The following is a 16,589-nucleotide window of genomic DNA, read 5'->3' on the forward strand; positions in this document are numbered from 1 at the left end:
TCTGGATTTAAAAGATAAAATCACATCTCATGCAAATGTAATCACTTCCAGGGTGAGGACGAAAATGTAGAATAAAGTCCTACATTTTGTGACGTGCGGAGGAGCAGACACGACACGAACAGATATGGTGCAAACAACGAACTTTACTGAACAAGAACACGCAGCTCCAATGCGGTAGCGCAAGCACACAACAGTGACACTCACACTGACATGAAACTTAGACAAAGACGAGCACAAGACACTGCGCCAACGCACATTAAATAGGTGAATAACACAGACCCACGTGACCTCGAGACAAGGCACAGGTGTAACAAACGAACACGCTCACAAACAACCCACGCCCACGGAAGTACAAACATGGACACAACGACACGCAGACAACGTAACGGCACGCCCACAGGGAAGGGTCCGGAGCTGTTCCGTAACACATTTACACATTTAAACACACACACGCTAGTTTGAGGTGGAGGTGTCTGAAGATGTTTCACTCTGAACATTACCTGTAAAACACACAAAAATACTATTTAAACATATTTAAATATAAGACCAGTGCTGACAAATGCAACTCTGTAAGTGTGGAACACCACAATATTAATAAACAAAAAGAATGACAGTGTTACGGAACAGCTCCGGACCCCTCCCTATGGGCGTGTGTTTACGTCGTCTGCGTCTTGCCGTCTGCGTCAGTGGATCCTCGTGGGTGTGGTTGTTTGTGTGTTTTCATCCGTCCCACCTGTGGCTCGTCTCGTAATCACTCGGGGCTCATGTGGTCTGTCTATTTAATGTGCGTTCGCGCAGTGTCTTGTGCTTGTCGTTGTCTGATTCTCCACGTTACGTGTATGTGTAGGTGTTTCTGTGTGCGCTGTCTTGCGCTTCTGTTATTAAAGCAGTGACGTTGGCTGCAAAAGCAAGGATCCGTGTCTCGTCCTTCATGCTGCACCCCAACGTTACAGACAGCACTCTTGAATTAAACAGCTTACTGAACACAGCAGTGTATGTGGCCTGGGAAGGTGGTTTTGGTCCTAAAACATCAAAAACAAAATATGAAATATAACAGATGACAAGAATAAATAATTAAAAAGTAAATGAGTTGACATATGTACTACATGGATATAAATTCCTTCCTCTGTGGTGAGTGATTTGTAATTAGCGCTGAATACTGGCTGGACTTGTTTTGGGTTGTTCAGTGCTGTAACTAAATCTCTCATCTTTTCATGTCTGTGTATAGCTGAGACACACTCTTCCTGTAGACTATGAGTGGAAGACAGACAGCTCACTCCTTGTAGTTTAGGGAGCAAATCTAGTGAATACAGAGTTTGGCATGGTAGCCATCTAAGTGTGATTACCTGGTCTCCTAAAGCAGTAGTTACATGTAGCAGCAGGAAAAAACATGAACAACACTGCTCTGAAATCTGGTGGCTCTCATTTACTAATATGTGTTGTACATTTAAGGTGCAATCAAAGCACAAATAGTAGTCAAAGGCGAAACATCCATCTCACTGTAGTGTTTCCTGCGGTGGATGAGGTAAACAATGACAGAAACAATCCCACATACGACCACCAGTACAATCACCACGAACACCACAAGCAGGTGGACACACTGTCTGCTGGTGGACTGATTTCTGCCAACAGAACTGAGGGTTACTGAGTGATTAATTAATGTGTATTTGGACAGTACATATGAAATCATGCTGGCTGGGTAGAAGCCAGTGGTGGGCAGGTCAGCAGGGCCTCTTCAGAGTCTGTAGGAGCCTTCTGGAGGAGCCTGACTCTGGGCTTTACTTCAGGAATTAAAGATATGCAACACATCAAATAACCTTATAATTATTTTTTAAACATTGGGAAATAGTTACTACAAATAGGTAGTATTGACCTATATATGAGAAATCTAACCCTACAAATTTGGGTTGTGTCCAAATTTTATGTCCAAATGTACTATCTAGTTATAGACCCATTTCAAACATATCATTTATATTCAAGATCATAGAAAAAGCTGTAGCCCAGCAATTATGCTTATATCTTCATAGGAATCACATATTTGAAAAGGCCCCACCACAGTACAGAAACATCTGTAGTTAAAGTAACAAATGATCTTTTTCTTGCTTCAGACCAAGTGTCACGGTTCAGCGGGCGTGTTATGTCGATAGTAGGGCTGGGTATCGATTCAAATTCCAAGAATCGATCCGATTCCGATTCTGAAGATTAAGAATCGATTTTTTTCGATTTAATCCGATTTAATCGATTCGATCCGATTCAATCCAGTTCGGGGTTTAGTGTTATTAAAAATGTATTTGAGCTGTTTCCTGACTGTGTACAGAAGCAACATGTTAAAACTAGTATTATATCGATATTATTCAGCAAATAGTTACTGGTAGTTACTGATGGCTGGAAGACTGGTGAAAAGGGTAATCATAAATCTACCTTCAAGAAAGGTAATCCAGGACAATAAACAGAGGACATCTTTGAGGTGTCTATATCTGCAACAGTGGACTCCTACTGGGACACTAACCAGTGCATTATTATTATGATTGAAATAATTAAGAATTCACCCAAAAGCTGTTGCTACCAAATGCATTTTGAGGAGCAGCGTCCTGTGCTCCCCGTTGTTTGAGTCACACATGTTCTATGTAAACGTGTTTTATGTGCGCTGTCTGCGCTTTGGTAAATGTAATAAACGTAACGATTTGGAAAGTGCAAAGGATTCTGTCTCGTCCATCGCCTTGCGCCCAACGTTACAAGAACATTTTAAACTTTTTTTAAACTGTAAAAACACTGGGTAAACGGTCAGTGACACGGACTAACTGTAAATAGTCACCGACACTGGATAAACTGTCCTTCTGTTTTTAGATTTTGACTATCGTCGTTACCGGCACTGTCCGACGCCAAGTCGTTTTACAGTTAGTTAGACCGAGCACGCCTGCGTGAATTCAGTGACGAGGCGGGGGTAAAAGTTCACAAAAAAATCGATCTTTGGACGTACGAATCGATAATCAGATCATCATATGCGAATCGATTCTGAATCGGAAAATCGATTTTTTCAACACAGGCCTAGTCGATAGCAATGTCCATGTTTGTAGTTCCGTGGGTGTGGGTAGTTTGTGAGCGTGTTCATTGGTTTCACCTGTGCCTTATCTCGTGATCACTGGGGAACATGTTAATCACCTATTTAATGTGTGTTCGCGCAATGTCTCATGCTCGTCTTTGTCTAAAGTTCTGCCTGAGTGTGTGTGCGTTCTTTGTTAAAGAGTGCTGTGCACTACTTGCGCTGGACTCCATCACAGTCAACATTAAAGTCATTTATGTTTCACTGCACCATGCTCCGTCGTGTCTGCCTCCTCCACCCATAACACCAAGGCTATGTATCTCTACTAGTGCTTCTCGATCTTAGTGCAGCTTTTGACACAATAGATAACAAGATCTTGCTACAACGGTTAAAAAACTGGGTTGGAATCTCAGGCACAGCCCTTTCATGGTTTAATTCTTGCTTAACTAATTGCTAGCAGTTTGTGGAGCTAAATAATATTCCGTCCAAATGCACAAAAGTGAAATATGGAGTCCCGCAGAGCTCCATCTTAGGACCACTATTATGTATATTATATATGCTACCATTGGGCATAGTTATAAGCAAACATAGTGTCAACTTTCACTGCTATGCAGATGACACACAACTTTACATATCAGCCAAACTTGATGACAAATCTAGATTAGGGAAAAATAAGGCCTGCATAAGAGATGTTAGATTCTGGATGTCGCTAAACTTCCTCCAACTCCAACAAGACAGAAAATACCAGATTTAATGCATTACTCCTGGCTCAGTAGCCGGCGTCATAATTGACTCTGACCTATCATTTGATAAATACATAGATAATAATACTAGGATAGCTTTTCTACATCTCCTTAGCAGTGCCAAGCTAAGAAATGCATTATCACAGCACGATGTAGAAAAATTGGTACACGTCTTTGTTAGCCCCAGATTAGACTACTGTAACTCATTACTGTCAGGATGCTCATATAGGAATCTAAATAAACTTCAAATAGTTCAAAATGCCGCAGCCAGAGTTCTGACTAGAACTTGAAAATTCGATCATATCAGCCCAGTCCCATCAGCCCTGCATTGACTTCCAGTTAAATTCCATATTGATTTTAAAATTCTTCTACTGACTTATAAAGCACTGCATGGGCTTGCTCTGAATTACCTCTAGGAACTTATCTCCTATTATGAACCTCCACATCCACTAAGATCACAAGGTGCTTGCTTCTTATTAATTCCAACAATTAATAAGATAACAGCAGGGGGAAGAGCCTTTTCTTATAAGGACCCCCCTAACTATGGAATAACCTTCCAGACTGTGTCTGGGACTCTGACACAGTCTCAATCTTTAAGTCTAGGTTGAAAACTTACTTATTTAGTTTAGCATTTGGTAATTAATGTGCCCCCTTAGATAAAGGTACAGATCCAGGGGTTCATGGGCAAAGGGTTTTATGGTAAACTGGGGCGCTGGTCCTGTCATCCTGGATGCCAATGTCTCAGAATGCTCCCAAGTCTATGTTACTTTCTGGTTCTGCCTTTTTTAGCTAGACTATAATAATTTAATGCCGGAGTTGCTGTCACACTCTAGAAATGTTTAAACTTCATCTGTCCCGCATATTATCCCATACAGAGCTAATTCTCCCTCTTTTCTTTTTCTAAATGGCTGTCCACCTACCTGAGAAATACTGAGATGAGGAGAGACAAGCCTTTCCCGAGATCCACCCTGGGCCAGCCACTTCCTGCCTAACCAGTTATGATGAAGGATCAACCCATTGCCCTGTCTAACCAGTTGTGGATATAGAATAAACCCACTGCCCAGGTATGGAGAGGAAACAGTGCCAATTTGAAATGTAATCCCTACTAGGCAAAAATGGAAATGCAATCCACAAATTGCACTGCTTTTCCATACAAACATGCAGAATACGTGCCAAAATGAAATGCAAAAGCACTATTACATTACATTTCAATGCACTTTATCTCTTTATTGAAAAACAATACACACGAATTTGCATTCAAAATCAAAACGCTGAATTTGTGCCAGAATTGAATGTAATACAGCTCGAAATGGAATCACGGCACAGAGGTATTGCTTTTCACTGTACGGTATTTCAGTAGTGCTGCTACTAAAGACTATTTTTCTATCGATTCAACTATCGACTCGATTGGTCGACTAGTCTAAACGATTAATTTTCTGCAGAAAAACAAACAAAGAAACTGTTGCATGTTGCGTACCGACAGTCACGCTGTCTACATTCTGATTAAGAACAGGGCTGCCCTCACTTTAGCCTAAATTCCAGCACTTTTCAAACCTGAAACACAATAGGCCCTTTTCACACTTCCGCATTTTTTCTTCCGGAAGCTCTCGTTGCAGGGTAAAGTTACTTCCGTTACACATTAAACAATGGCAGAGTCCAATAACAAGAGCTTTTGCAGTGCACCAGGGTGCTCGATCTCGAAGCAAAAACAGTCGTATCTCAGTTTCTATGGTTTTCCGGCTGACGACGAGCAGAAAAGAAAATGGGTTTGTGCAATTAGGAGGGATGAAGGGGAAAACTTTGTGATACGGAGCATCTTTGTGTGTAGCCTGCATTTCACTGCTGCAGACTACATAGCAGGAAGCTCGCGGCTAAAAGTTGGTGCTGTTCCCTGTTACTGTTCCCGGTACTGTTACTGTTCCCGGTACTGTTACTGTTCCCGGTACTGTTACTGTTCCCAGCTGGTTTCAGTGGAACAGTTGCTGTCCGCGTTTGAAAGATCAAGCTCTCGGCTGGGAGTACACGTACGTCCGCTAGCATCTAGCTGTTACCCGCTAGCATCTAGCCCCGGTTCGCTAGCTTCTAGCTCCGGTTCGCTAGCTTCTAGCCCCGGTCCGATAGCATCTAGCCCCGGTCCGATAGCATCTAGCCCCGGTCCGCTAGCATCTAGCCCCGGTTCGCTAGCATCTAGCCCCGGTTCGCTAGCATCTAGCCCCGGTTCGCTAGCTTTTAGCTCCGGTTCGCTAGCTTTTAGCTCCGGTTCGCTAGCTTCTAGCAGTCATCCGGTTCGCTAGATTCTAGCCGTGATCCGATAGCTTCTAGCCGTGATCCGATAGCTTCTAGCCGTGATCCGATAGCATCTAGCTAGAAAAGAGCAAGCTCTCGGCTGGCAGTACACCACGAACATCTACTAGTCGAGAGTTTGCTCTTTCAAATGCGGACAGCAACTGTTCCACTGAAACAGCTCTGAAACTAGTTGTGATCCGCTAGCATCCAGCTCTGCTCGGTAGCATCCAGCTCTGACCATCACTTTGCTGTCGACTATATTGGACACTGAATAAACAATAACACGTAATAACTTGGTGTGTGTCATGAACTTTATTGATACTGATGTAAACCAAACAATCAATAGCTGACGTCCCTTGGCTTGCTAAAGCTGGGCGTACACTGTACGATATTTTAAATCATGTGCTCAGCTCCAGCTCAAACTATGACTAAATCGCAGGGAGAGTCGGCTCGTGGAGCTGCTTCAACAGTGCGATACTCTCACGAGGAGCGATTTGAATTTCAAACATGTTTGATATTCTTGCGACGCTGCGATTTCTGATCGGGAGTTGGTTGTGAGGTGTGAATCGCTCCTCGTTTACCTGTGTAAACTATACGATGCACGACACGCGATTGAGCCGAAACTCGGCCCGATCGCAAAAATAGTCGCACGAGTGAAAAATCGGCTGAAAATGGGCCAAAAATCGCACAGTGTACGCTAGCTTAACCTAGCTAGATAGTTAACTAAAGCTGTCAGTATCATTTGTAATATAATATATATCATAATAATATAGACTGTTTTACCACTCCGTAGGATGACTAATGGAACCAGCTATACCTTAAATAATAGTTAGTTACCTAGCTAGTGCTAGCTGGTGTTAGCTTACCCTGGTATAAGTGAATAAATTATTCTACAAACAATTTGTAGCCTCTATTTAACTTGGAACCGTTCGTTGTTGAATGTTTTCCAACGATACTGGAAACGTATTTAAAATTCAGTCTCGGCAGCGACGACAGGGATGAAGTAAACACACGCTCCATGCTGAGGTGAATTGACAACAACTATCTTCTGCGAGTACCGGAACTTGTTTTACCCGGCGGTGACGTATTTCCGTTTTGTTGTGAAAAGGGCCTATGCAACATTAAAATTCATCAGGTAAATGTTCCTTCCCCTGTTTTTGAGGGGTGTTTCTTTATACTACCACATATCGTTTCAGAGAACACTGCAAAGATTGTGACGCGGCGAGTTTAAACACCTCCGTCTTTCGTGCAGGTTCACGCGAGGTGTGCGGTGTTGCGCGCTACGGTCACTCGTGAAAGTATAATCCATAATAAATAATGCAGCCTTGACGCGGCTCAGGGATTACATCACACTCAGCGCCGTGCGGCCATAGTGCCTGTAAATTAAAAATGTAATGGTCCAATGAAAGTAATTTAAAAACCAGGACATTTCCTCACTTAAATCCGGGACAGGACGTGAAATACGGACATGTCCCGGGACATACGGACGTTTAGTCACCCTACTTTAAGACTTTGAGAGCTGGACTGTTTGCCATACCTAGCCACGGCACGTTTGACGGCTTCGGCTCTTTCTCTTGTAACGTTATCAGGTAGGCGAACTGATTTGTATTAGGCTAAATTTAAAAATGGGTCTGTGGCGGGTGTTGAGTGCAGAGCGTTGAGGAGCGATTTCGATTGGAGGATCGAGCTCTCTGTCTGAGATTTTTATTATTATTATTTTTTACTGATGCTGGTCCAGCGTGGCGCGTGCCAGTGATTATGCCTCGCGTGCCACAGGTTTGCCGACCCCTGCTGTAGACATTTGCGAAGCTCCTTTGGCTCCGCTGCAGCCTGCATTGTTCTTTTGAGTGGCGCTGACCAATGACTGGAGACTCTCTGATGTCACGCGTCGAGGAAAAACATTTCTTTGAACGGACGCATTTTAGAAATTAAAATGGAACATTAATAAACATAAAAACAAAAAAGTAAATATAAAAAAACAAAAACGAAACCGATGCGTCAACTTAAAATATTGAAGTCGATGTATTTTCAGCGTCGACGTCGTCGACTGTATCGACCAATCGCAGCAGCCCTACTCAACACGCAGTTCTGGAACCAGTTTTGTTGAGAGAGGCTGGACTTTATTCTTTTGTGGAGTTGCCCATGATGAAAGACGGAGAGCAAGAGCTCAGAGTACCCGGCCTTCTCAGAGTCCTTGGAGGTTATTCTAGAACAGGGATGGGCAACTGGCGGCCCGCGGGCCACACACGGCCCTCGTCCTCACTCAGTGCGCAAATAGATCAATAATAATTTAATCATTAAAAGAAAAAAAAAACAATAGAGCAGGACTTTTTTGTTCTTGTCACGTAGGGCTACGCCGCCCTCTCCCGTGTCGGTGTTGTTCCTTGCCCGGTTATCCTGCCCTGCGTATCTGTTGCCCTGGTTTCCCTCTGTCTGCCACGCATGTGTCGTCATTGTGTTCAGTTGTGTCTAGTTTAGTCCTGTGTAGTTTTATCTCTGTGTTTCGCCAGTTGTCGTTTATTTGTGGTTTGTTCGGTTTTGTGGATTATCTGTCATCGCTGTTCTGGTATTTTCCGTCTCCGTTGTGTTTCTACATTGTGAATGGCTCTCCTGTTACGACTCCTGCCTGTCCTGTTGACCACTTGGACGGCTCTCCCGTTTTGACCTGTGCCTGTACAAACGACTTCGCCTATGGAATTCCCCTTATTAAATCTCGCTCTTCTCAGCGTTTGTGTCCGCCTCCTCGCTCCGCAGCGCGCTACGCCTTACAGTTCTTTGATATGAAGGAGTTCAAATTCCCTTTTGCACTTTTTTATTAAGCAAATATTTTGTCTTTGTTGCTTATTAAGGACATAATGCATTTATATGCAGAAAATAGATGTATGTTGGTGCAATAAACATACAGATCTGAATTAATTTAAAATGTGTTCTTATTGAGAATAATTTGTAGTGTCTTTCATATCCAATTATTTGAAGTGCATGGTCATGTGGCCCTCCAATAATAGTGCTGAAAACATTTTGGCCCTCTTTATCATGGAAGTTGCCCATCCCTGTTCTAGAAGGTGCCCCTTCTAGGGATTCCGTTGTTCTGCTGGGGGACTTTAATGCTCACGTGGGCAATGACAGTAGGACCTGGAAGGGCGTGATTGGGGGGAACGGCCTATCCGATCTGGACCCGAGTGGTGTTCTGGAGAAGAGAGTCTGGTCGATAGTTAAATCTCAGTTACAAGAGGAACAATGTGGGTTCCGTCCTGGTTGTGGAACACTGGACCAGCTTTTCACCCTTGCGAGGGTCCTAGAGGGTAGTTTGCTCAACCAGTCTTTTGTGTTTTGTGGACTTGGAGAAGGCATTCAACCGTGTCCCTCAGGATTCCTCTGGGACGTGCTCTGGGAGTATAGGGTACTGGGTACTTACCTATGATCACAAGCTCTGGCAGTGGTGGACAGTAACGAAGTAAATGTAATTCGTTACTGTACTTAAGTAACATTTCCATGTATCTGTACTTTACTCAAGTACTTTTATTTGGTAAGACTTTATACTTTTACTTCACTACATTTCAAAGCGAAACTTTTTACTTTTCACTTCGTTACATTTACAGAAACATCTCGTTCCTTTTCTATTTTTAAATCAACGCTTAATAAAAGACTATAACCAATCAGCGCTCAGTAAGAGATTAAGATTTGTACGCTAATTGGCTGAGGATCTGACACGGCTGCAACAGATGGCTTTCCCCAACACCCCTGGACTTATTTAGCCGAATTGTTTTAATACCTCGAAAAGAAAAATGATTCGTATTCCTTCAAGTGTCTCCTCTGCATTCCGAAGAACACATCACGGTCATCATTTATTAACTCGCCGTCAAACTTGAAAAAACACATCGAGGTAAGTTCGCCATTAGATGAGTACTACCAACAGGGTGGTTTATGGTTTATATACCCTGGTTAATTATATCACATTGAAATACACAACTTTTAACAGATGCTTTTATTCAAAGCAATGTGCTAGTACCCAAATTGCAATCTGTGGAGATGCTAAGCACCAGTTTAACACAGGAGACTCCCACATCAAACGTTAAAGCCGGGGACACATACACGCGAATTTGGCCAAGCGAAGCGAACTTCGCAATTCATTCCTATGAGGGAGGCGAAGGCAAGCAAATATGAGCGAAGCGTAGCAAAATTATTAAAATTATTATTATTATATTAATTATTTAAGCAATAATACACTCGAGGTTCGTGCTATAACGTGTAATATTGGCGCTGCGGTCGTAGGCCGAGTGCCGTAGATCAGCACAGTGCCAATATTACCCGTTATAGCACGAACCTCGAGTGTATTGTGATTATACCACAGTTCAATTATCGCTGTTTATTGAAAGATTTTGAGTTAATGAGGACGAGAAAATACGACCTGTTTGGTTAAAAACACTCCGCCAGTTAAAATAGTTCCATTCAATGGCTCGCTGCTAAACTTAAACAACACTGGAACAGCCTTACCCAATAAATATTATAGAGGTAAATATACACAAAAACAACTGTTGATTAAGTTGTATTTATTAAAAATAAAGTACAACAATTATTGTCCATCCACTGCTGATTGGAGGTTCGTTCAGGTATCTGTTCAGTCCAGCTCTTAAACCAACGACGCTGCTGATGCTATATAAGTCTCCCTTCACGTTTCTGACGGATCCATAAAAACGTCGTAAAAGCTGATTCATTTCATTTTTGTTGATAATACTAAAATCGACTGCAATGTCGTTGCTCTTTAAGCAGGATGTAAATACATTAAGAGCCCAGGACGTTTGTTTTACGGTATTAACTTCGTTTCTCTGCATTTCCAGCCCATCCAAATCATTGTTTGTAAGCGTGACAAACCTTGGCTCATTGGAGGAATCAGGCTGGTCATTTATAGCTTCATCCTCCAGTTTCAGATTGAAACAAATGCTTTCGAAGCCAATATATTTAACGAACTCCCTGTAATTCATTTTGATAATGTTGCTGCTTGTTTGTAGTTGCGCTGTTTGGCCTGTAAACGCTGCTGCGTTGCTAGGTTACCTGTATGTGGCGGAGTAATACATGGAGAGTTTCGGTTACAGTGCTATAACGTGTAATATTGGCACTCCTAGATCGCCTCTCAGCCAATCACATTGTAGGGTCGGAACTAACTGTGGTATAATAATAATTATTAAAAAAAAGCCACAAAAGCCCAAAGGGTCTTTTAGACCAACAAGTGATATGAAGCTACTTCAGTCCAAAAAATGGACAGATAAAGTAATTTGCAAAAAATTATTCAACTGGGGCAATAAAGGCCCAAAAGATCAAAACAAAATGTCATGGCAAAATGATTCAGATCATAGAAGTTAATCAAATGCTGTGATTAGCTTTGTATGTGTGTGTTTGTGTGTTTTTTCATGTATGCAGTAAGGGCTTCTTGAGGCTTTTTTGGTTGGATTGAGCAAAGGAATACAGCTGAAGTAGAATTTTGTTTCTAGGCCATACAGTGAGGAAGACATTAAACAAAATGATTCAGACCATACAACTAAATCAAATGCTGAGATTAGGTTAAAAGCACTGACACACTGACCCAGGGGCCTAGTCAAATAAATATACCTTTGGCTGAATTTGTCAGAAGTTGTGAACATAGCAGCAGGAGAGCTCTTGTTAATGCCCCACATGTAAACCCCACTCTTTAACCCTTGTCATTTAGCTGACAAAATCTGTCACATGTGAATCTCAAACAAACCAAAGAGTGATGGCTTACTATACAATAAAATAACACAAATATTCTTATCTTTGCCTGTTCATGATGTTCTCATCCCTACTCTGACATGTTCTCACTGTTGTGCCCATAGTAGGGAGGCCACTAGGAATGTGTATCTAACAAGACTTTGATGATAAGTAAAGCATGCAGTTATATAGAGGTTGTGTGTGAAATGTGAATTACATATCTCTGTCCTCTCTTATGTCATTTCAGGATGTATAGAGGGCATGTGTTGAGAGTGTGGATGGAAAAATGAAGCTAAATATCAGTTAGTGTGTTGGAAATGGCTAGAGAAATGTATATATGAAGCATATAGGAAGTCCTGTGTGAGGGTGTGTGGAAAAAAGAAGCTAAATATCTGTATATTAGTCACTGGGTAATTGGAAGTAATGGCTAGAATTAGTGTGTATGTGAAACCTATAGGCCAGAGAGGCCTTTGTTTGTGTGAGTGCATGTGAAAGAGAGAGAGGGGGAGGGAGAGCCCATGGGTTGTAAAATGTTAGAAGGATGGGGGAGTGGAGGAGGGGGGCAGCGTGTGCGAGAATGGCACGTGCGTGTGGGCTGAGCAGCTCTCGTCTTCTCCCTGCACAGCTCAGTATGGAAAATGAAAATATTCACTGTAGAGCTGTTTGTGGACGGATTTGGCTCAAACTTGGCCTAACAAGTCTTTGATGATAAGTAAAGCATGCAGTTATATAGAGGTTGTGTGTGAAATGTGAATTACATATCTCTGTCCTCTCTTATGTCATTTCAGGATGTATAGAGGGCATGTGTTGAGAGTGTGGATGGAAAAATGAAGCTAAATATCAGTTAGTGTGTTGGAAATGGCTAGAGAAATGTATATATGAAGCATATAGGAAGTCCTGTGTGAGGGTGTGTGGAAAAAAGAAGCTAAATATCTGTATATTAGTCACTGGGTAATTGGAAGTAATGGCTAGAATTAGTGTGTATGTGAAACCTATAGGCCAGAGAGGCCTTTGTTTGTGTGAGTGCATGTGAAAGAGAGAGAGGGGGAGGGAGAGCCCATGGGTTGTAAAATGTTAGAAGGATGGGGGAGTGGAGGAGGGGGGCAGCGTGTGTGAGAACGTGCGTGTCTTAGCAGCTGTCTATGCCTCCCTGCACTGGTCAGTATGGAAAATGAAAATATTCACTGTAGAGCTGTTTGTAGACGGATTTGGCTCAAACTTGGCACACAGCACCACAATGGTCATGTGAATGTGGATGTCAATTTTCCTAACAATCAGACATACTATGGCGTAGTTATTGAACTGTGAATTTGATGTGTTATGATGGTAGCATTGTGATGCATATGAAAAATATTAATTTGTGAAAACCTTAGGATTTTCTCGCTAATCTTAGCATTTCAGAGTCTGCTGAGTATTACAAGGTGTGATTTAAAGGTGATGGAGTTAAAATGCTAGGACTAGTATGAAAATGACAAGTTATATATATTTGATAATAGTGAAAAAGTGGTACATTTTTGCAAAGCACATGTAATTAGAAAGTTGCTAGGAATTCTGCATACAATCATATGAGTGCAAGCATTTCTTGATAAGTGAAAATATGTAGGAGAAATTCTGGATTTTCTAGTATAGCGCCACCTAGTGGTGCAATTCCCTTCTAACATGAGTATGTCTTAGAGGGTGTGTACATGAACATACCATGTCAGTTTCATGTGCATGTACCTATGGTAAGTCTGCCAAATGGCCAATTAATTAAAATTAAAATTAATTGGCTCATGGCGGCCATGTTTTTTGAGTGATGAGGTCATCATTGTGTGCCTTGATACCACTTGGGCCCCTGATGATGCCTGTAAAGTCTTGGCTTGATGTGACTAATGGTTTCTGAGAAACAGTTTTTCCCATGTTATAGCGCCCCCTATTGGACAATCGTGGCCAGCTTTGACCTGTGACCTCTGAGTCATGTGCCCTAACAACTGATAAATTTTCATGAAGATTGGTCAAAGCATTGCTGAGATATAGCTGCTGAAGTCAATTTGGCCACGCCTCAGAGCTATTGATTGACATGTGACAACCAGACTGTATACCAATGTCACCGTTTTGTTGATGTTCCTTGATAATGAGATTCTTGTGAATATTTTGACACCAAGATTGTGGTGATCAGATGAAAAACCAGGGACTAGTATAAAAAAGTAGGTTTTGCATATTATGCAAATTAGCAAAAAATCTAAGTAGGCGGAGCTTAATGGTTCTTGAGGCTTTTTTGTTTGTCTGGAGCCAAGGAATGCACCTGAAGTGGAATTTTGTTTCTACGACCTACGGGGTGGGAGATATGGACCAAAACGCAAAATGCTGCGCTATAGCGCCACCATCAGGCCAATTTGGGTGTCTGTACTTAAGCACGGTCCCGCAAACAGACTACACCAGTCTGCCAAGTTTGGTCTTCCTGGGCCTTACGGTTTAGGCTGCAGTATGCGTTTTATGCGGAGAAAAATAATAATAATAAGAAAGAAGAAAAATCCGAGCAATTACAATAGGTTTCCCACACTATGTGTGTGAACCCTAATTATTTGGCCAAGTTTAATATTATGAGTTCAGTTGGTTGGGCTGCACACAGTTCTAGTTCTATGTGCTAAGCTTCCCTATCCCGCCATGTGGTGGACAACGTATAACCTCTTCATATAGGCCTACTGTATCGCCTCTTCAAAACTTAGGTAATGCTTCATCAAATGTAATGTTTATAGTGAATGATTTATCAGTTGTGTTTTTATTGATTTTCATCAGTTGTGATGGTGTTTGTTATTTGTTATTAGTTTTATGACAAGCGAAATGAATGAAAAATAAAATAATGAAACTTGAATGAATGCTTTTTGTGTTGTTGCTTCAAAAGCACTTGGTCTTACTTAAATATAATATAGTTTTGAGTATTTTGTGTTTGCTAGGCAAATGTAAGGCACTGTTTCGTTGTTCACTTGTTGATCGAGTAGGCCTAGGGGTTTTGATATGACGCTAAGAAAAAAAAGTTTTTACTTTTACTTTTAATACTTAAGTATTTTTGAAGGCAGATACTTTTGTACTTCTACTCAAGTAAAAAATTGAGGTGAATACTTTTACTTTTACTTGAGTAATATTCAATGCAATGTAACTGTACTTTTACTCAAGTACATAATTGCTGTACTTCGTCCACCACTGAGCTCTGGGTAGTGACTGAAAGAATGAGATCGCAAATCCAAATGGCTGAAATAAGTTTTTGCTGCAGGGTGTCCGATTAAATTAACAGTAAGCCAGTTATGACTGAAAATGACCATTTTAATGAATTGTTGTGATGGCAATTCAGTCATTGCTCATTCTGAGAGGAGACAATTGTTGGGTTTTTAAATAAGTTTAAATTAAAACAATCCTCCACAGGTAACATACAATTAACATCACAAAAATGTAACCCATTTAATGGGAATTAATTAAAATGTAAAAAAAAAAAGCAACCTAAATAATTGGGTATTGGCGACATCTCTGGAGGAAATATGTAATTACATGAAACGTGCTGAGGCATATTTTGAAATGTGGGTTATGCTCAGGGCTGGACTGGTAATCTGGCGTAACAGGCATTTGCCCGGTGGGCTAACAGTCTTCAGGGGCCGATGGATTTTTTTTCTAAGAGACCGGCCCACAATTTGGATGGGGCGGCCCATTGGCCCATCTTCAATATAGACAGTGGACTGAACCAATCAGGATATAGGATGAAAGCGGCCCCACCCTTTCTCTGCGTGGTCCGCTGTAACTCCCGCTACGTTCAGCGTTGAGCCCGTTGTTAAAGGAGAGGCAGCGTGGAGCAACAGATACGGCAGAAAGGAGGAGCGGAGAAGTTACGTGTGAAGAAATTGAAGAGTCTCAATGTAGATGCTACAAAATGTGTAAAAATCACAGACATGTTCGCTGCTGTAGCCTCCGCGTCCTCTGTAGGTGAAGACAGCAGCAGCAGACAGGGAGAGCAGCAGCCAGAGATGCAGGTGTGTGAAAGAGAACCCGAGGGACAGACTGAGAGGGAAAGTGTAGTACATAAGCAGGTAGTAACGTTAGGATAACACAGGGACTTTATTACATGAGAATGATGAGCAATGGCGATTGATTAGAATCAGTATAAATTGGTATTTGCATACTTCACAAAATCTGGCAGCCACGCGCCCTTATTCTGATAAAATAGCAAATGGTCAAGACTGAGAAGTGTTGAATGAGCAGCAAGTGTCCATTTTAGGCTATAATAGCATTTTAGATATTTAGGTTAGAGGTGTGTTGAAAGGCTGCATAGAAGTTTGAATTTGTAGCCTCTATGCTGTGGTTCAACATGTTTGTTTTAAAAAGCAATTGAACACGTAAAATGACAGATTTTAAAACTTATAAATGATAAATACAGACACAGATGGCTCAAAGACTCAACACGGGACCAGGGACTTTACAAAAAACTTCACTTCCTGCTTTCCTCCTGTACAGACGCTTTTCTGTCAGCTCTGCTTGTCCTTTCATTTATTTGAGTTATATCTACAAATTCAAGTTATTTTTACAAGTTAAAAGGATCCATTACTCGTTACTTCACTTGGTAAGCTTTTTTACATTCATCTATAAAGGATTATTTAGCATTTTTTACATTCCGACAGTCCGACACTGCGAGTGAACTGTTTTTTGCGCCTCATCCTTGTGAGTGGTTTTTGTGCACTGTTTTATCAGCAGCTGATATTGTTTTCAGCTGTGAAATACCTGCCAGAACTTATTGGGTGTTATTTTTGCACTTTGGATTTTTAACT

At 41.5% G+C, this 16,589-nt stretch overlaps 2 protein-coding genes across 2 annotated transcripts in view; both read right to left on the reverse strand.

Moving 5' to 3' along the window:
* The window catches only part of LOC143522759 (enoyl-[acyl-carrier-protein] reductase, mitochondrial), a 34,146-nt gene that overhangs the window by 7,698 nt on the left and 9,859 nt on the right, over positions 1–16,589 (reverse strand). The window lies entirely within an intron of this gene.
* LOC143522760 (DLA class I histocompatibility antigen, A9/A9 alpha chain-like) overlaps positions 124–16,589 on the reverse strand; it is a 41,530-nt gene continuing 25,064 nt past the window's right edge. Inside the window, exon 8 of the transcript XR_013133125.1 lies at positions 124–1,022. The gene's annotated coding sequence lies outside the window, so the exon portion shown is untranslated. The remainder of the gene's footprint in view (positions 1,023–16,589) is intronic.

This window comes from Brachyhypopomus gauderio, chromosome 9 (genome assembly GCF_052324685.1).
Source record: "Brachyhypopomus gauderio isolate BG-103 chromosome 9, BGAUD_0.2, whole genome shotgun sequence".
Taxonomy (NCBI): domain Eukaryota; kingdom Metazoa; phylum Chordata; class Actinopteri; order Gymnotiformes; family Hypopomidae; genus Brachyhypopomus; species Brachyhypopomus gauderio.